We start from the raw sequence: 20273 nt of genomic DNA on the forward strand, positions 1-20273 counted from the left end.
AAAGTGTAATTTACTATTCTAACTCCAGTCCACGTAACAGTAGGGAAGGTGTTTGGATAGTAAACTACACTATTTTTAATGTTAGCACGCCATCTGGTGCAAGTCGATGTAAAGACTTGCGTTGTAATGGCATGCGTTGTCAATGCATTTGCGTTGTAACAGTTTCGTTGTAATGGCAGTGCGTTGTAAAAGTTGCGTTGTAAAGGTTGTTCCCCAAATGATACAATGGTAATCTTCAAGCGGGCACAAGGACAGAGGAGCTGGATGAACAAATTCATACTGCAAATACTCCTGAGTCTGCAATAAGGAATCAAAGATGAAAGTGATATCCGGAGACGTCAAAGAAGTAGCCCATTGTATCCAACGTGGATGCAAAGCTTTAGAATTTGGTACACTGGCTTTTGTCACTGCCTCAACGGCAGGATACGGTGTGACAACCAACATGCGTTTCCCTTGCGACAGCGCTCTCTCTTTCAGAATCGCCATCTGCACTGCTGTCAAAACTTTTTCGACAGTTGAAAAGTGCATTTCAGCCGAAGTGTACAAGTGTGACTTGTAAGCAATAGGGACCGTGTTGCCCTCATTGAACGTTAAGTACGTGAAACCCACTGCGCCAGGCACAATTATTATTACCAGGTTTGAGTGGTTATCACACGTCAGTAAGTATTTAGAAGCAAGAAGATCAGCCTGCAAAGACTGCAGGATAGCTGAATGTCCTGGCAGCCAGCTCGATTTGGAAAAAGTAGGTTGTACCAAGGCATATAGCGGCTTGATACGCTGGGCATAATCGGGAATGTAAATACGCCAGAAATTCAAAAAACCCAGCAAAGATTGTAGTTTTTTCAGAAGTGTGGGAGCACGCAAACCTGCGCATTTCTCCAGGAAGTGAGGTGCTAAACCTCGACCTTCGTTGTTGAGTTCATAGCCCAAAAACACTGTATACTCTGCAATGTGTGATTTTGCAAAGTTAAGTTTGTAACCGAAGTCCGCAAACATAACAATGATGCGGTCTATGCGACACAGATGCAGCCATAATTCGTCGTCTGTGAGATAGATAACATCAACATACGAATACGCATCCGGGTCAATGCTCTCCAACAGAGAGACTACACATGCGGAAAAGACCCCAGGACTGTTTTTGTAGCCCATGGCTAATCTTTTAAACTGTTTCTGTTTGCCGCCAGATGTAAAGGCTGTCCATTGACTACTAATTGAGGACAGGTTATGGCTGTAAAAGCCATTGGAGATGTCAGGTGTGGTCTGAAACCTTTTTCTCACTAGACTATCAACGAGGGCAGAACTGTGGGTATTTTGTACCGCGCAGGTTCGACAATGAGAGTTCAAATGCCGATAATCTAAAACTAGGGGGTACGGCCCATCAGGTTTGGTTACAGTGAAAAGAGAATTATTCATGGGTGACACACGTTTCAATTAGACCTTGATATTCCAATTGTTCAAGGATTACCTCCTCTCCTCTAGGAGCGGCCAAAAGGAAAGCTGGGGGCCAGTCCACCTCTGCTAACAAAATATCATATGTAAAGGTCAGATTTTCCCAAAAAATCCTTTTTATGGTACGTTGTATGTCACCTTCAATTAAAAGGACTATGTCATATAGTCTGTCAGGGGAGCCACTCTAGTGTCAGCAGTTTCTACTGTAATAAATGTGTCAGTTGCTGTCGCCTTCAGATATGGACGCAGTGCTTGCCGCACTATTGTAACCTCCGCTGCGCTGTCTAGCAGCGTTAGTGCCCATGTCAGGTTCCGAAGCTGCGTTCTCACTATCTGTGGCAGACCTCGCTGTTAGTGCACCAACCTTCTTTTTCTGAAACGGGGGTCGTTGATGTGCAAACTCTTCTTGCTTGCCTTTACCGTCAGCCGGGCAGGGCTGCTCACGTCCTTGTTGGGCACCCCGACCTTTGCCACGTTCTCCTCCACCGGACTGTGAGACCGATGTTTCCTGTGAAGAACAAGGAGAATGTTGTTCAGAACCCTGAAATCTATCAGGAGACCTAATTCTAGTGCCATTGTGCAATTCATCTGTGCGTTCAGTAGTCACTTGTACTGGTGACGGGGGCGGAGACCCCTGTTTCTGTTGCTGCTTCCCCTGTTTCTTAGTTTTCCAATTTTGTTTAGGAAAAGCTGGACGGTCGTCTTTAGTAGACGTAACTGTCTGAGTTTGCAGTTGCGCTGTTGTTTTAGCAAAAGACTAAACTATTGCGGCCAATGGTCTTATATGCCTCCGCAATAATTTTCGGTAACTGCTGGGGTTTATCGACGTCGGCGACAAGGCGCAGCTCATTCGACACTTGAAAGTTAACCGCATCTCCCTTGACGTTAGCAAGGATGAGATCAGCCACTACGTCGAACACGCTGACAAGCCTCATTCCTAACTCGACCGCCGCCTCCGGACCGTGCTGATCCTGAACACGCTTGATCACGGAGGGCATTACTGTCATAGACGGTGTGCCGAAGCACTTCGAGTAGACTGCTGCAAACACTTTACCCCAGTTCTCACAATCAGTTACCTCCGGGACTAAGTCTTTCTGCAAACTAATGGTAAGGATCCTGTGTTTTTCCACAGGAGTAGAATTTGGAAATACCGCTTCTAGCTGGTCAAATGTCTCAGCAAGCTAATAAGGCATATCGTCCTTATTCTGGGGGCGCTTGCCAATTACCGAATTAACCATGACGGGACTGATAGTAATCCCGGCCGGGCTAGCTGGTTGCGCCGCAACCCCAGGTGCCCCCACCTGGACATTGCGAGAAACGTATTGCATTAAAGCTCTATGCACCGCAATCAAGGCGGTGTGGAGTTGACGTAAGTCATCCAGCGGGGCTACCAAATATCGTGGATGTGTTGTGAACCCGGCCAAGACTGGCCAAGTGGCCCCTGAAATAGACAAGGGACCCAAACAAACTGGTGTAACGGTGTGGGGGAGGGTGCCATTGAACCAAATACGGTGCTGCCAAGCAGAAATGGGAATTTCCTGTGTCCTATACGGCGTGTAATTTGCTGGGACCGCCGTAGGAGTGTATCTGTGAAACATCTTATCATCCGCATTCACCTCTGGTAAAGTAACCCAAGAGTAAAACAGCTCATAGGGAAACGATGCATCGGCACTCACTACAAAGACAATAGACATCCCATCGTCAGGCACCCCGAACTGCATCAAATGACGCCGGAGAGGTGCGCGACTATGGGCTGCAATAGCGACTTCAGCCATAAGGACAGAGAGAAGAAAAACAATCTATTTTAAACTGTAGCACAAAAAGGGTATAAGATAAAATGAAACCTTTTTAATTGTCAGGCTTGAGAGAATCTATAAATTAACTATTTAGGTAGGTTTAAACCGTCACTCCCATCAACCGGAAACAAAAGTGAGGGTGTCTCAATCATAAGACCAAAACGTTAGGTGCGCCATGTTGCGGGGATTCTGCTCATGCACAGAACTATGCACAGGAAACCAGGACCTCCGTGAATTGTGGTGTACCAAAAAACTCACCTCAGTACCCAGAACCCCTATCCGACTAGCATCAGTGTCTCATTCGTTCTCCGTATCATCTCGAAGCTACCAATGATTAGACAACCCAGAACAAGCGACTTAGAGTACTCTCAGGAATGGTGGGAAACAGAAACACCTTTTCGTTATTATTCTCATATCAGTCCACAACAAGAGTAATCAGAGACATGGAAAAGTTTAAAATGTTTATTTTTAACTACGTGCTCTAAGGTGCAGTACTTTGGCTAACATAAGCAGACAAATGATTAAAAATAAAACCATCAGCATTGTTACAATACCACAGAAAATGAAGGGAGAAATCATATTAAAAATGATAGTGGAAAACAAGTCCTATAATACTTTGTCAACCACCCACCCTTGGCTAGTAAACTAGTTTTATAAACTAATAGAAGGTCAAAAGTTTGAATGGGAAACCCCATACCAAAAAGATCAGCTTAGGTGAATCACATCACAGGATTAGCTCTGCTCTCTTTGTCTGGAAAGGTTTTCTCCAAATGCCTGAATCATGCATGCAAAATGCAATATTAAAGGCACCCGAGTTTCAGATATTTGCAGCTGTGTGCTTGTTGTGTCTAGAGCGTGGGCCGATCAGCCTGAATTCAACAGCATACATTGTTATTTGACCTTGACTGCTTCTGCACACAGTGTTCAGACTAAGGTCGCGGTGCACGTCTAGGGATGTGAACAACATACCATTCTCATGTGAAGCAAGCAGTTTTACTTGTAATAACAGCTACCTGTAGTGTCGTGTGCAAAAGCAGCAAAGTCGCAAAATGGCGTTTAACTTCTAAAGCCCTTATGCTAACATAGCAATGTATGCACATAAAACCCTGTCACCACTACAATATATGGATAAAGTAATAGGGGAAGTCGTGAATTATGTGACAATAGTGACAAGGTTTACAAAACGAGTGTGCAACCATTACAACCTCTGCAGTTTACTATGAGAGGATGGGTCAAGATTGCACTAGACATTATGGGACCAATGGATGTTTTAGGAGTGCGGAACAGATTTGTTGCCGTTGTGGTTGTTTACTTTTCCAAGTAATTTACGGGTCAATTTATGAGGGACAATTGGAAAAGTAATAATATTGTTTAAAAACATTTTCTGAATGAAGCTTATCCTGCTGAGTTAGTTTCTGATAAAGGCGCTCAATGATAATGTTATGTTATGTTATGTTATGTTATATTTAATTTATACAGCGCATGGCTACTTGAGTGTGTCCCGGCGCTTGCTCCAGGAAGAACAATGCACACAAATCAGAGGCTAAAAAAGCAGCGTTTTTAGATTTTTCTTAAAAAGCAGATGATCCTGGGTGCCCCAAAGGGCAAAAGGCAGCATGTTCCAAGCCAGACCAACTTTCCGAACAAAGGAGTTCCCACCAATCCTTTGACGATTGAACCTGGGGGTCTGTATCAGCAGTTGAGCCGACGAGCGCAGCTGTCTCCCTGGTTTGTAAAATGAAAATCTCTCCTGAAGATAGATAGGGCCTAAGCCATAGAGGGCTCGATATACGATGGACAGCATTTTGAATTTCAGACGAGATTCAACTGGGAGCCAATGCAAGGAACGCAGGTGGGTGCGAACACTATGCCTAGAAGACAGACCCAAAAGCAGTCTGGCTGCCAAGTTTTGGACCACTTACAATTTCTTAGCAAGAAAGCCCGGACTACCAACCAGAAGAGCGTTGGCGTAGTCCAAGCGGAACAAAATCAGGGCACGGACCACAGTTTCTTTGGCGCTTCCAGGCAGAAGGGGGAGAAACTTCCTCAGAGTTTTTAGAGTGCCAAAGCAGGTCCCAGCCAACTTCTTTACTTGTGTCAAAGTTCAAATTTTCATCGAACCAGACGCCTAGATTGTTTACGGTGCCTTTTCACGCAGTTGGCAGCGGAAAACCAGGAGGCCATAGCCTTTCTCTAAAATCCGCCGAGAAAGAACCATAGAGGAGCACCTCCGATTTTCGTTTGTTGCACTTCAACTGTGCATTCGCAAGCCAGTGAAAAACAGAGGACAGACAGTGTTGCGCAGCCACAACCGAGTCTTCCTCCTTACTCCAAGAAAACAAAAGCTGAGTATCATCAGCGTAAGCCATCACTTTGGCCCCTAATGACTCCGCGAGATAAACCAGCGGAGTCACATAGATGTTAAAGAGGAGGGGGCTAAGTGATGACCCCTGCGGCACACTGGTAGTCACCTGCAAAGGCACGGAGGCGCATGGAGGGAGCCAGACCTGCTGCGACCAGCATTCCAAGAAAGACCAGATCCACTGCAGAGTTGGTCCAGAAATGCCTATTTCAGTAAGTCGATCAAGGAGCAGGGAGTGGGGCACATTGTCGAATGCCGCCGAGAGATCTAGCATAACCAAAGCTGCTCTCCCGCCGGCATCCAGACACTCCCGGATTGCCTCTTTCACCTCTAACAGTGCTGACTCCGTACTATACGAGGCACAGAAACCGGATTGTGCCGGATGGAGCAGGCCTAACACCTCTACATAGTTGGTAAGTTGAGACGTGACCACCTTCTCGCAGACCTTAGCCAAACTTGGCAGAAGCGAGATAGGTCGGTCGTTCTCCGGTAACAGAAGGCCAAGTGACAGCTTTTTGAGGAGGGGAAGAATCAGCGCCTGTTTCCATGACACTGGAACGTGCGCCTCGCTCTGGATTAATAGTATCCGCCACTTCGGACAGAAGCCTGGCCACACACGGGTCATTAGGTGATCCTGATTTTAGTGCCTTAAGGATTCTGAGAGAGCTGGGCTGATCGATGGGTCTGAACATAGAAAAAGTGGAGGCAGATTCTGACACCGGATTCCCTGACAGGGCGCCTATAGGCTGCCTGGGAATAGTCAGAAATGTCTCTTGGATGCTCATTATTTTGTCCCTAAAAAATTTCGCCAGGGTATTACACCAGGTCTCTGAGACTGGAACCAACGCCACCTGGGCGCTAGGGGCCAAGAAACTCTGCACAATGGCAAAGATTTCTTTCGAATTGTTATTGGCCACTCCAATAGCCACATAGTAAAGTTTTTCGTTTAGCTCTAAGCACGTGTTTGGCAGTGGAACAATATCCGCTGGAGCGCCATGCGCTCTCTAATATTTTACAGGCATGTTTAAGAGTCTTCAGCTCATGGGTAAACCAAGGCTTGGAGGGGGACTCTCTCCTCAGCTTTGGTTGACATGGTGCAGATAGAGTACCAACCGAGTTGGAGATCCAGTCTGCAAACCTAGACACATTTTCCTCCATGTCCCCAAGGAGGGAAGGCCGGGGGGCTGCCAGAGAACTGCTAAGTTGCCTCGGGTCCATTTTCCTAAAGGACTGGGCGGCGATGGCAGTTGACCAGTCGTGAAGGACACTTAATATCCCATGAGAAAAATGTGGGGAAATGGTCCGACCAGGAGACCGGCAAAGACCTCACCACTGATATAGGAAAATTAGAGCAGATGGTGTCCAAAGTGTGCCCTCCTTGATGGGTAGGATATCCGACCCATTGAGAGAGCTGGGCCAAGTAAAGAGAGTCCAGAAAAGCTGCAGAGTATGTCGTCTCCGGGTAGTCAAGATGGAGATTGACATCCCCAAGTAGCACATTGTTCGAAATACACAATTCACGCTCTACCAGTGCATCCCCACAAGTTTCCAAAAAGGCACTGGCTGATCAAGGACCCCCCAGAGTAAAGTGAGCGGAAAGTTTTAGGCTAAAATCTAGAACCTCACATTCCCCTTAGATAGTGGATGTCTCACTATGCAAGGTCCAGCATTTCCTGTACAAAAACGCCAAACCACCACCTCTGCCAACTGGGCGATCCACCCGATGGACTTTGAAGCCAACAGGTGTGGCCAAGGCCACGATGGGGTGTGAAAAGGCATCAAGCCATGTCTCCATGATAAACAGTAAATCTAAATGATTGTCAGAGACCAAATCTGCAACATCTACATAGTGCTTCCTCAGAGATCTAGCGTTGATAAGGCAGGCACTAATGCACTCAGACATGAATGAGTCAGCAGACATGTTATTCAGAGGGCACTTCGGTGAGAATATATACCCACAGTCCACACAAACAAAATCACTTGTAGGCCCTACCATGTTGCCGCTATGTGACGGACATGGTAGAGGTCTGAGAGATTTTAAATACTTACTCGATAGTCGGATGTAATTTCTGGTCCCTGATTCTAATCGGGCAGTATGGTTCGCCCTGAGCACTGACTTGGCGCTGATGGGCGCAGACGGGCTTGCTTTAGGCGCGCCCGATGCGCGTCTGAACAGAGGCCATTTAAAAAGGGTGTGGCTGAAGCCGGCATGCAGCGTACATCGACTGGAACGCTGACCGCGAACAACGCGAGTCACGTCCAAGATTGCCGCTATCCGACAGAAGCCTCTCAAAAATGCTACTAGAGTAGCGTGGAGTATGACACACTCCAATTGAGGTTGTTTTGAAAAAAAATCACACAAAGTAAAAGCAATTTCCACAATTTTAAAAACGAATCTTAAAATGTTGCGGTATTACTAGAAAAGCAATCCCCCCAGTTCCCCACACAGTAGCGAACAAATAAAGCTTTTTCGATAGTCAAATTGAAAAGTGAACAAAATTGACCTTTCCTGAGATAATGCGCCACAGTTTTGTACAACAGGGATGTCTAGATATTTAGAAGACCACAGCATTGCACATAAAATGACAGCCACTCAGAAACCCAAAGCCAATGATTCAGTGAAAAGAGTAAATAGATTTTTTAGAAAACCGGGCATGGAACTTATAAGACAAACTGTGTGGTTGCGCAGAACAACAATACATGATATCACTAGTTACACCCCATTTGAACTACTGAAGGGTAGAAAACTAAACATTGCATAATGAGAAAGGGGTGCGTTTTATCCAGCAAAATCTATTTTGAAGATATTAAGAATAGGGGTAGGATATAAACCATCATCCCAGGGAAGGAAGGACATATGTGCTCTCCAATATCTGCATGGCATCTACTGGAGAGTCATTATATGACAGAGCTGTCTATGTGGTACTGGGGGCCCAGTAAAATTAGGGGAGACTTGAGGGCTCCACGATGTAAGGGATTCTGAGGCGCTGGGATACTACACTCAATAGATTTGATGGGTCAGCCTGGGACAGTGTCCCTTATATGGCCTGTCAGGCCGCCTAGGTGCTTGAATGAATACAGACCCCGCAGAGTGTTATTTCTTACCAGTTTTACAGCCTACAAGGCGTCCAAATGGGCCTGCACGGCCTAACATGCGTTGGTACGGACCCCTCCGGCCATATGCGATATGGGGAGTAATACAGCCTGGAGGCGTCAGAATATGCCTGTGTGGCTCAGTACGGTGGCTAATTACAGAACTTGCAGGGTTGCCAGTCCCCAGGCTGCTCAGGGAAGACTCTGTGTGGCTGCTGCGGCATACGTCTCCCACAATGATATTAAGAATAGTGTTAAGATGAAACAAATGGAATATAAAGAACACTATGTTGAACATAAAAGGGTGAAGGAAACAGAAGTTGCAGTTGGTCAATTTGTTCCGGCAAATTATCCCAGGTATGTACAAAAGAGTGCTACAAAATTTTTGAAGACCTATGAAGGTCATCAAAGAGGTATACAATTATGTAAAGGTGGAAGATGGCACTGTGTGGAATATGAACAGAATTGAAGAGGCGGCTGGTGACATTTGGAAGTGATGGGGCGTAAAATTATTGTCATACTGCACCACAGCGAGTGAGCGTAGCGAGCGAGCCGGAACAACCTATAAGGGGATTTTTTTTTTTTAAGGTGGACAAATGGTGCATTTTCAAGCAAATTTGAGAAAGCAGGAAGGTTATTAAAGCAATTGTGAAAGTGCAGTCATTACATTAATAAAGAGATGTCACGAATTCCCCATATGGTAAAAAATACTAGTTCTACTATATGAGGGGGCCTAAAGAAACCTTTATCAGCAGCAAATAGACCACCAGAGACTCAAGCAAGCAGCAGTCAGGGACACAGTGAATTCTGGAGATCTTTCACGACTTTTTTTAGGGGAGACAGACCTACAACTCTTTTGTACTTTATCACTAGACAACACAATATTCATGTTTCATGCAGTTGTATACAAAAACCATGCCAGGATTATCGGCACAAAAGGAGTTGGTGATGGACGGAGCATCAGAACCAATCAAACACTCACACCCAGTCAACAGATCTGGGTTTTATCCATCACCGTTCTTTAGCCCACTCTGCCACCCCAGTTCAGACATGGCCATATGCAAATCAGTCTGACCCTGTGCCTCATGGGAACAGTCCAGCCCGAACTGCCAAGCCATGCCTTCCCTGGACCGGAAACAAGCTTCCTAGGACCGGTTTCTGGCATTTCAGCCGTCTTCAGCCAGGCTTGCTTGAATCCAGTGGCAAAGTGAGCAAGGGACTCACGTCTGAGCATACCCTGCCAACTTATGGCGAACAAAGCGGTACAAAAGGAGTTGGTGATGGACGGAGCATCAGAACCAATCAAACACTCACACCCAGTCAACAGATCTGGGTTTCATCCATCACCGTTCTTTAGCCCACTCTGCCACCCCAGTTCAGACATGGCCATATGCAAATCAGTCTGACCCTGTGCCTCATGGGAACAGTCCAGCCCGAACTGCCAAGCCATGCCTTCCCTGGACCGGAAACAAGCTTCCTAGGACCGGTTTCTGGCATTTCAGCCGTCTTCAGCCAGGCTTGCTTGAATCCAGTGGCAAAGTGAGCAAGGGACTCACGTCTGAGCATACCCTGCCAACTTATGGCGAACAAAGCAGTACAAAAGGAGTTGGTGATGGACGGAGCATCAGAACCAATCAAACACTCACACCCAGTCAACAGATCTGGGTTTTATCCATCACCGTTCTTTAGCCCACTCTGCCACCCCAGTTCAGACATGGCCATATGCTTAAAGACCGTCCTTAAGATGAGATAAGACAGGTGCCTTACAGTGCTAACAGATAGCAAAAGGGTACTGCGTTGCATCTGGGAGCTGTAAATGTGACTATTTTGCTGGTAGGGAGGTGCCAAGGACAAAATGCATTTTGGCTTGCTGTGCCAATAATCCTGGCACGGTTTTTGTATACAACTGCGTGAAACATGAATATTGTGTTGTCTAGTGATAAAGTACAAAAGAGTTGTAGGTCTGTCTCCCCTAAAAAAGTCGTGAAAGATCTCCAGAATTCACTGTGTCCCTGACTGCTGCTTGCTTGAGTCTCTGGTAGTCTATTTGCTGCTGATAAAGGTTTCTTTAGGCCCCCTCTTATAGTAGAACTAGTATTATTACCATATGGGGAATTCGTGACATCTCTTTATTAATGTAATGACTGCACTTTCACAATTGCTTTAATAACCTTCCTGCTTTCTCAAATTTGCTTGCAAATGCACCATTTGTCCACTTTAAAAAAAACAAAAATCCCCCTATAGGTTGTTCTGGCTCGCTCGCTAGGCTCACTCGCTGCGGTGCAGTATGACAATAATTTTACGCCCACCACTTCCAGATGTCACCAGCCGCCCCTGCAATCAGCGCCACTAGAATTATGCAATTTTGTGCCCACAGAGATTTTCGCATAATAATTATCTATTTGCCACAAGCACATACAAATGTGTTTCTAGTTCAAATGGTTCAAAAATTACAAACAATACAGAAACACGCGTTGCCGCTCCGGGTAAGGCGCTTGTCCTGCGGCTCTGAAAGTGGCAGCATGTAAGAGAAGGGACGGTCGGCAAGCACTATGTGAGCTCAAACACACTGCCTTTAAGAGCAAGCACTTCCGTGATGGAAGTGCCTCCGTAAAGGCAGCATGTGTCATCCGGGCTGAAATGTTCTGCGCAAGTTCGTAAAACACACAAATGTACATGAACTGAAAGGGTGTCCGGTTTGCTGCTGCGTGTATGCACTTTAAATAAGTTCACAGTTCTTTGCTGTCTTGCCTATTTAAAGCAGGCGCTTTAAATTACAGCAGCAGAAAGAAGACCCTTTGGGTTCATTTACATATGTGTTTTACGAACCAGCACAGACCCAGACAGAAGTGCGTCCTGGAGGCCTGTCACCGTGGCCTCAAGGTGGTCGCCACAATTCGCCCCACCACCACTGTGGTAAATACATGCCCCGTTGCCCGGGAGAGGTCGATTGTAGAAATACTCCGCATTCCTGCGACATATCTGTTTACATGTCCGGGTCTGCGTTTACTGCCCCTGGACAAAACACAGGGGCGTGGGATCATGGTCAACGAGATTAAAGGTGGGGGGGGTCTGAAATATGCCAACAAGCAACAGAGCGTACCCCACAAACAGGCATAAAGGGAGGCCCTGATATTGGAGGCGGTGACACTGAGGACCACTTGTACAGATAGCAGATAAAGGGGTATTAGCGCCCGGGGCATGATACGGTGACAGAGAGGAGTGATAGGTGGGCAGGAAGAATGGCACACAGAAAGACCTTACACTTATTTCAGCTGCTACTACTTCACACCTTCTGTATCGAACTAAAGGTTGCTAATCTGATAAAAGTAAACCAACCAACCTGCTGCGCGCTGGTTTGCAACCACAGCTGCAGGTGGCGGCGCCTTTCTTTTTCCAGCAACTGTGTCCCGGAAATAGGAGCTACCAAAGTTGCGTAGCCACTCCCTTAAGGTCGCTTCGGCCATACCCAATTAGGAAGCCTAATTCACGGAGGCGAAAGGAGTGCTGAAACTGTTACCACCCCCTGCACTGTGCGCCAGCCCTGCCCCTTCCCATTATCCTGAATGGCGCTCCACTGACCGCGCCCCGGGCCAATTCCTTAGCGCCCCATTTGAAATACATGCACTGCTGCTTTATGCAGCCTCTCCCTCAAGGCTGATGTCACCAGCCTCCTCGCTAGTTTCACGGAAACTATGTAAAATCTTTTTTTTTGTTTCGGAGCACCAAGCAGTAAGCACTTCTTTTCCATGGTGTTCATTCTCTAATCTCTCCCTTTAGTTTTCCCCGATGCTGGTAGGTAGGGCAACGCCCCCCTATGCCCCTTAATACCAGCCGCCACTGCAGAATTGTAGTGTGTAATCGCATTCACAAGGAAAATAGGAATGGCAAACTAGGTGAAAGAAGCTTGGAGAATAAAAGATTGAGAAAAAACGTGGGTAAACCAATAAGGTTTCATGATTATGTTTAAATATTTATTTGAAACATCGTTCTCATATTCATTTCTATGTATAAGTATGTTAATTTGTATATCAGTTTAACATTGTTATGCTATGAGAGGGATATATGTTGTAATCAACCAATCAAGGATTTATAATGCGTGGCAAATCACCCCTGAGGGTCTCAAGGCGCTGGAGTTGCTAGCTGTATCGCAGAGAAAGCAGGGAAAAATGAGGCAAAAGCAGGAGAAAGCACTCCAAAAAAAGGCAGAGAGGAAGGAGAAAGTCGTAAAAACAAGGCAAAAGCAGGAGAAAGCACTCAGAAAAAGGGGGGAAGAAAGAGAAAGCAGTAAAAACTAGGCAAAAGCAGGAGAAAGCATTCAGAAAAAACGGGGAGAAAGCAGAACGGTTCAGAAGCATGTGAGAGCTAGGCCTGAGAAAGGTTGTGTATCTGATGTTCTTTGTTGGGAGTGTTCAGTGGGCCTGGGAATGCTCTAGTTTGATGTGTGGGTCAGTTGGATGAGAAGGCCTGGTGTATGGGGTTACCTAATAAATTCCTTATTGCCACATGGAAATAGGTCTTCATTTATTGGAAGGAAAGAACTACTGACTGACACTATCTCCTGTCTAGGCATATGGCATTCCAATATTTAGATGGCATAGAGTTGATCAACACCTTTCACTGGCATAGTATTTCATCATGGCCATGGGATGTAGCCTGCTTTGGTTGTAGTGTATGGATGCTGTAGTTTGCAGGGATGTTGCATTGAATTCCGCGGGTCAGTGCAATTATTGAAAAGTCTGTCAACATGGATCGATAGATAGATAGATAGATAGATAGATAGATAGATAGATAGATATCTCACAGTGGGGTGGTTACCATTGTGTAGTTAGAGTTAGGTCAGAGCTTCCATAAGAAAGGCAGTTTTTGTTTCTTGAATAACGTGGCGCCATTTAGCAATTCTGCACGAACATTTCCAAGAAACAATTCATTCAGTTTGTCTCCTTTATGGAAAGTATTAAGGTTTAGCCCTGATCGGTCAAGCAGGGGCTAAGAAAAAGGGGAGAGGGCCTAAAAAAGATTTTCCAAGTTAATTCCCATTGGAAACTTTGCTCTCCAATACAGAACACGCACTAATTATTCCATGCATATGATGATGCTTGTCAGTAATGAGTACCATTAATCTGGGAAATAGTAACACCTGTTATTAGAAACTTAGAAACTGCAGCAGTGCAGATCTAAACAGTACATAAAAAATGTATTATTATAAATGCTCAGACTTTGCCATGTGCTCTGCATGTCCTTCAAAAGTGTCTGAAACATGTAATATTTTTGTCAATTTGGCTCAGCCAATTCGTATATATTCATTTATTGTGCCATATTTTTAATTGCTCGGTCTTACCTATGCTTCCCAGTATTTATATCACCAATAATAATACATGTTCTGTATAGGTTGGGTGTTAATTCCTTTAACTCTGCATGGTGTATAGTAATATACAAGACTTCCGGCTTTTTGCTGGTCTTTTTTGAGTGTGTCATCCAAATATGTATCAGAAAGTATCTCAGTTTGTTTCGCACAGAGAGACCCCCAATTCACTTTTACAGTTTCATATGATTTCATCTTTTCAGTATATCTGAGATTAGCTGTGATAATTCATGTTCGCTTCCGGCATTTTTTAATATCTTTGTGGCAAGTCCCTGATTTGAAGGGATATGTCTGAGCCAATTTCTCAGAAACTGCATATTCTCCAACTCCAGCAGCACTGCCTCTGTTTGTGATATGCACAGAGGTTCCCACTGGACAAATAAAGGAAGGGATGATAGGGAAGAGTCTGCAGGAAAGGAGATCTCAAATGAGACCGAAAGCAACTACAAATGTCTGATTACTACGTGCTTTTCCTTTGGATTTACAGACCTTGGGAAAGGACAGTAGGAGGACAAGGAAAGGATATGATGGCTAGAGGCAAGAGCCGGCATTAGCAAAAGCTTAAAAATACCAGAACCAAGAAGCAACAGCTATGTTCATGCTACTTAGAGCATACACCTTTACCTGCAACATGTTGTGTCACCCATGAAAGGAGGTCTTCAGCAATGTTCTGATCATGAACACTGCATGAAACATTTTCTTTTTTTTTTCTTTTTTTATTTATTTTTTTTTAAACCGTTTATTACAAATCTCAAGAATATACAGGTATGGGCCTACAACCTTCCGGCCGGCCGCTAGGAATGACAGGAGCATATGACATACGTTCATAAAACACTTGGTGTTGCAGAGGAGCATAATCAGGAGGTATCAATGCCGTGGGCCATATCAGTCAGACCCCACAATACGGTTTCATTTTATACAAACAACAAGAAAAAACCACACCCACAAGGCAACCCGCAATCGACAGTAGCAGCACGTGCTCCCCGAATGGGGGACCCCAAGTATCCACAGGAGTCTAAAGAGGGGAAGGGGAACAGAGCAAGGACTGGGGGAACCCTGTGCCCGGGGCTGGGGGAAGGAGTCAGCTAAGGGGACGGGGCTGGTGAGGCAGCAGGCAGCAGTGGTGGCGCGCAGATACCCCCGCGATAGGCGTTCCAGGGGCCCCATACTTTCACCCATGTCCCAGGCTTACCCCTCGCCACATACACCACCTTTTCTCGAAACATGCACCAGTCCATGTGTTCTTTCCAGGCCGACACCGCCGGGGGCTTCTGGGATCCCCACAGTTGAGCAATATCACGCTTAGCTACCATATATCCCAGAGTCACCCACCACATCTGCGGAGCCGAGTAGTCAGTTGGTTCCCACACATTCAACAGGCACCTCCTCGCTTCAGGCAGCAGCGCGACACGCGTAACCACTCGCAGGACCTCGTGCACACCACGCCAAAATCGCTCCACCTTCGGACATTCCCACAAAATATGCAGAAAGGTCGCCAAAGCACCACACCCACGCTTACACAATCCATCCTCAGCATAGCCCATACGCAGAAGCCTTGGCCCCTTCATGTAGACCCGGTGGAGTATCTTAAGCTGGACGAAGCGAAGGCGAGCCGGTATGGCCACCTCCTTCGGAGAGGCCACCGCGGAGATCCAGTCCTCGTCGTCCAACTCCAGCCCATCGGCAACCCAAGCCTCTCGGAGGCCAGTTAGCAAGCCCGAGTGGTCATTGATCAGTTTTTTGTAAATAAGTGAGATCGTGCTGTCTGGGACATGGCCATCTAGCACTCTGTCCTCCAGGGGGGAAGACTCCGGGATGGAGGCAACGTCTGGGAAGACGGAGCCCAGTGCATGACGGACCTGCAAGTACCGAAAGTATTCACTGTCCTGCAGCTGAAACTCCGTCTGCAGCATCTCAAATGTTTTAAATCCCCCCCTCGTCCAGAGATCCCCAACTTTACTGATGCCTATCGTGTCCCACTTCTCGAAGCCCTTCGAGGTCCACAGGGAGCCCAACCTCTCAGACGCGTACAGCGGTGACGCCCGGGTCAAACGGTCCTTCCACCCCATAGCTGCATTAGCCGCGTGCCATACTTGCACCATGACACGCGTAGGTCCCGTCAGGCGAGCGTCGGGCGCGCCAGAGTAGAGCGCTCGATTGTAGTCGCCACCGGGCAGTAGCATCTTGTCCATTTCAAATGCCGGGTTCAAGGCGGGCCCGTAGAGGCCATGGTTGATTGCAGCTAACTGGGAGGCCCAGTAATACCGTTTAATATCCGGGAGGGCAATCCCCCCGTCGTACCATGGGAGCGTCAACTTCGCCAGGGCAATACGCGGCCTCCCGTCCCAGAACAGGCGGCGCTGTAGACTCTCCACCTCACGGAAGTAGCGCGCCGGGACTAAGTCCATAGTGTTCTGGAGAGCGTACAGGAAGCGTGGCAACGACATCATCTTAAACAGCGCCGCCCGGCCGAGCGGCGAAAGCGGCAGGCGCCGCCAGCGCGCGACGTCCTCCTTCAAGCGCTGGAGGGGGGGAAGCAAGTTCCGCTCGTAGCGGGCCTCCGGGTCCAGAGTAATGTAGACACCCAGGTACCTAAACCCCTGAGAGGCAATCTGGATCGGACAGCCCCGCGGGAGGACGGGAGCCTCCCCGGAGAGCACATACACACATGATTTAGCCCAGTTGATGACAAGGCCTGAGTTGCGGCCGAATGAACGTAAAACATCAACCAGGACTATTAGTGATTTACGTGGGGAGGCTAGGTACAAAAGGATGTCGTCAGCGTATAGGGACACGCGGTCCTCGTACTCGGGGGTCCAACGGAGACCACGGATGGAAGGATGCCACCGCAGCCACTCCGCCAGGGGCTCCAAGGCCAGCGCAAACATGAGCGGCGACAAGGGGCAGCCCTGCCGCGTGCCCCGGCCCAGCTCGAATGGGGCCGATACTCTTCCATTTACCACCACCTGCGCCAATGGGCCCGAATACAACAATTTGACCCAACTGATGAAACCCGGGCCAAATCCAAACTTCGCCAGCATCGCCCAAATGTATGGCCACTCAAGCGTGTCAAACGCCATGGTGGCGTCTAAGGACGCCAGTATGGCCGGCTCCCGCACGAATGGAACACGTGCGAGCACCCCGTGCAAGCGCCGCAGATTAGGAGCCGTGTTGCGATGGGGAATAAAGCCGGACTGGTCTTGATGGACCAGATCGCCCACCACGCCGACCAGCCGATTGGCCAGCACCTTGGCAAGAATTTTGGGCTCCGCATTTAAGAGCGAGATAGGCCGATAGGATGTAACCCGGTCCCGAGGTCTCCCTTCCTTGTGGATCATCACGATTGTAGCCAGACGCTGGTCCAGCGGGAGGGAGCCCAGCGAGTGGGCCGCCAGGAACATCGCGCGAAGGTGGGGTGCCAATGCATCCGGTCGCAACTTATACAACTCGATAGGGATGCCATTCGGGCCCATGGCCTTGCCAGAGGCGACCGAGCGTATGGCGAGGGCAATTTCGTCGGAGGTGGGAGCGGCATCCAACGACACCCTGTCCTCCTCCGAAAGGGAAGGCAGCGCGATATCCCTAAGCAGGGCATGGGAATCTTCCTCCGAGCAGGGAGAAACCGGGGAATACACTTCACGGAAATAATCCGCGAAACAGGAGACAATTTCTTCTGGCTCGGTTACACTCACACCATCCATCCTCTCAATCAGCGGGACCACACGATTCGCTCTCTCCTTTTTATCCAACCACGCGAGCAGTTTACCAGCCTTATCACCCACATCATACAGTCGCCCCTGTTGCTCCCTACTGAGGCCCCTGGCCGCCTCCGTGACGAGGGCCCTGTAGGCCGCCTGCTTAAGCTGTAGGACATGTAGCGCAGCATCTGTCACCCCACCCTCTAGATCACCCTCCAATTCGGCAATTTCGGCCTCCACCCGGGTCACCTCCTCCCGCTCACGCCTCCGGGCATGGGAAATAAGGGATAGGGCCTCCCCTCTGAGAACTGTCTTGAAGGCTTCCCACAGGGAGATAGCCGAATGGACGGACCCCACATTCTCATCAAAGTATCGCTGTAAGGATTTAATCAAGTCAGCGCGAATGGTGGGGTCGCGCAGGTACCAGGCATTGATTGGAACTACCCTGCCCTCACCCCTCGGGCAGACATCAAAGTGTAACAGGAGCGGGGAGTGATCTGAGATACCCCGCGCCAAATGGCGCACCTCTCCAACCCTCCCAACATAGGCCGCCGGGACAAGGACATAATCAAGCCGTGAGAGGCTACCATGGGCCCCTGAGTGGAAAGTGTACTTCAGCTGCGTGGGATGTTTTAAGCGCCAGCAGTCCACCAATCCCAGTGTATCCAAGAGGCCGGACAGCCACGCCTGTGCCCGGGGGAGGTCCCTAGGGGGGTGACGATCCACAGTCCCAGAAACCACCGCATTGAAGTCCCCCCCAACCACCAGAAGCCCCCCCGGAAGGCCAAGGAGGAGGCGCCCCAGGTCTGCAAAAGTGGTCGACTGTAGCCCCGGTGGGACGTATACTGATACAAAGACAACTACTTTGCCCTCCATTCTCCCCACCAAGACAGTGTAGCGTCCCCTATCATCATGGAGCACCTCATCAATTTCCAACGGGAGCGAGTTCTTCACCATGATGCCCACACCCCGTGAGCCCGACGTGAAGCCCGAGTGGGCCACCAAACGGTAGCCACGCCGATTCATGGCACAAAAAGAATTACCAATAAGGTGTGTCTCCTGCAGAAAGACTACATCGGGTGAGATTCGTTTCAAATACTGCAGGACCACACCTCGTTTGATCCTATCCCCCAGTCCATTAACGTTCCAAGACAACAAAGTCAAGTCCCTACCCCCCATCACACACAGAAGCCATCATTCGTCCCCCCGAGAGCACCTTAAGACCAATACAAAAAAGGGTTTGCCTTGTGGTAAAAACTAACAACACCCCACCCCAACCCACCCACCCCAACAGAACTCCCCCCTCCCTGCACCCCTGCATGAGCCCGAACAGCCCCCCCAAAGTGCAGTGTGCCTGTCGCCCCATAGATGGTTAAACTAACTAAACCCCCAGAGGAGGAGGGAGAACCCCCAAGGGACCCCACACGACCTCCACAGGAGGGGAACTTACTCGAACAGACGAACAGTCAAAAGTGACATCAATTTTGTCCAAAGCGAGGCCTAATATTAGTCCCTCAGTTCTGATCCGGCGAGCCCTCTCCCCCAACCGCTCCCCCCCCACCCCCCCGAGCCCGATCCCCAGACCAAGTATCCAGCCAGTCCCCGGCCGCTTCGGGACGATCAAAAAAGTGCGTGCGGCCATCCACCTCCACCCGCAACTTAGCTGGGAAAAGCATCGCATACTTGAGGTTTAGGTCCCGTAGACGACGTTTGACTCCGAGAAAGCTCAGTCTCTGCTTTTGGACCGCTGGGGTGAAATCAGGATAAAAATTTATGTCCATATTGTCGAGTCTGACCGGTCCCTGTAGTCTGGAGGATTGCAGAATAGCATCTCTGTCCCGAAAGTTGAAAATCCGGGCAATGAGAGGCCTCGGAGGGGCTCCGGTCTTAGGCCTTCCCCCGGGAACCCTGTGGGCCCGTTCCACCGCGAAGAATTTACTCAGCCCCCGGGGCTGGAGATGGGTGAGAATCAAGTCCTCCACGAATAGGTCCGCCGCCGCCTCCTCACGTCCCTCAGGCACCCCGATAATGCGGACATTGTTCCTTCGGGCCCGACCCTCGGAATCCTCCAAGCGGCGATCCATCAGCGCACTCACCTGGCCAAGCCGGCGCACCTCCTTTTGGAGGGTCGCCACATCTGTCGTGAGGCCCGATGTGGTGTGGGCCAAAGAATCGACCCGATCATTGGTCTTGGATAGATCGGCCCTCACCAAGCCAACATCCACGAGGACCGAGTCTATCTTCTGCGCCAGTGTATCAAAACGCTGGCTCACCGAGGCCTTCATCTCGGCGATAGCACCCATGACATCCCGCAGGGTCAGATCCGCGGGCAGAGCAGGAGCATCAGTCGGGCCCTCAGGGGACCTACGCGGCACCTCGGGAGATCCCTTCTGGAGGGTGTAGCGGTCCATGCTGTTAGACTGATGGGCTGCGCCACGTCGGGTCGATTTCACCTTTGCCCGGTCACCATCTTGCTTTGTGGACATGATTCCAGTCCCCCGATCGTGCCA

At 48.7% G+C, this 20273-nt stretch overlaps 1 protein-coding gene and 1 long non-coding RNA gene across 2 annotated transcripts in view; one reads left to right on the forward strand and one right to left on the reverse strand.

Annotated features, from left to right (window-relative positions):
* The window catches only part of LOC146830811 (uncharacterized), a 90386-nt gene extending 78232 nt beyond the window's left edge, over nt 1–12154 (reverse strand). The window contains exon 1 of the long non-coding RNA XR_014961484.1: nt 12044–12154. This is a non-coding gene — a long non-coding RNA (uncharacterized LOC146830811). The remainder of the gene's footprint in view (nt 1–12043) is intronic.
* The window catches only part of TATDN1 (TatD DNase domain containing 1), a 195367-nt gene that overhangs the window by 164245 nt on the left and 10849 nt on the right, over nt 1–20273 (forward strand). The gene's annotated exons all lie outside the window — the stretch shown is intronic.

Source organism: Triturus cristatus, chromosome 5_1 (assembly GCF_964204655.1).
Source record: "Triturus cristatus chromosome 5_1, aTriCri1.1, whole genome shotgun sequence".
Taxonomy (NCBI): Eukaryota; Metazoa; Chordata; class Amphibia; order Caudata; family Salamandridae; genus Triturus; species Triturus cristatus.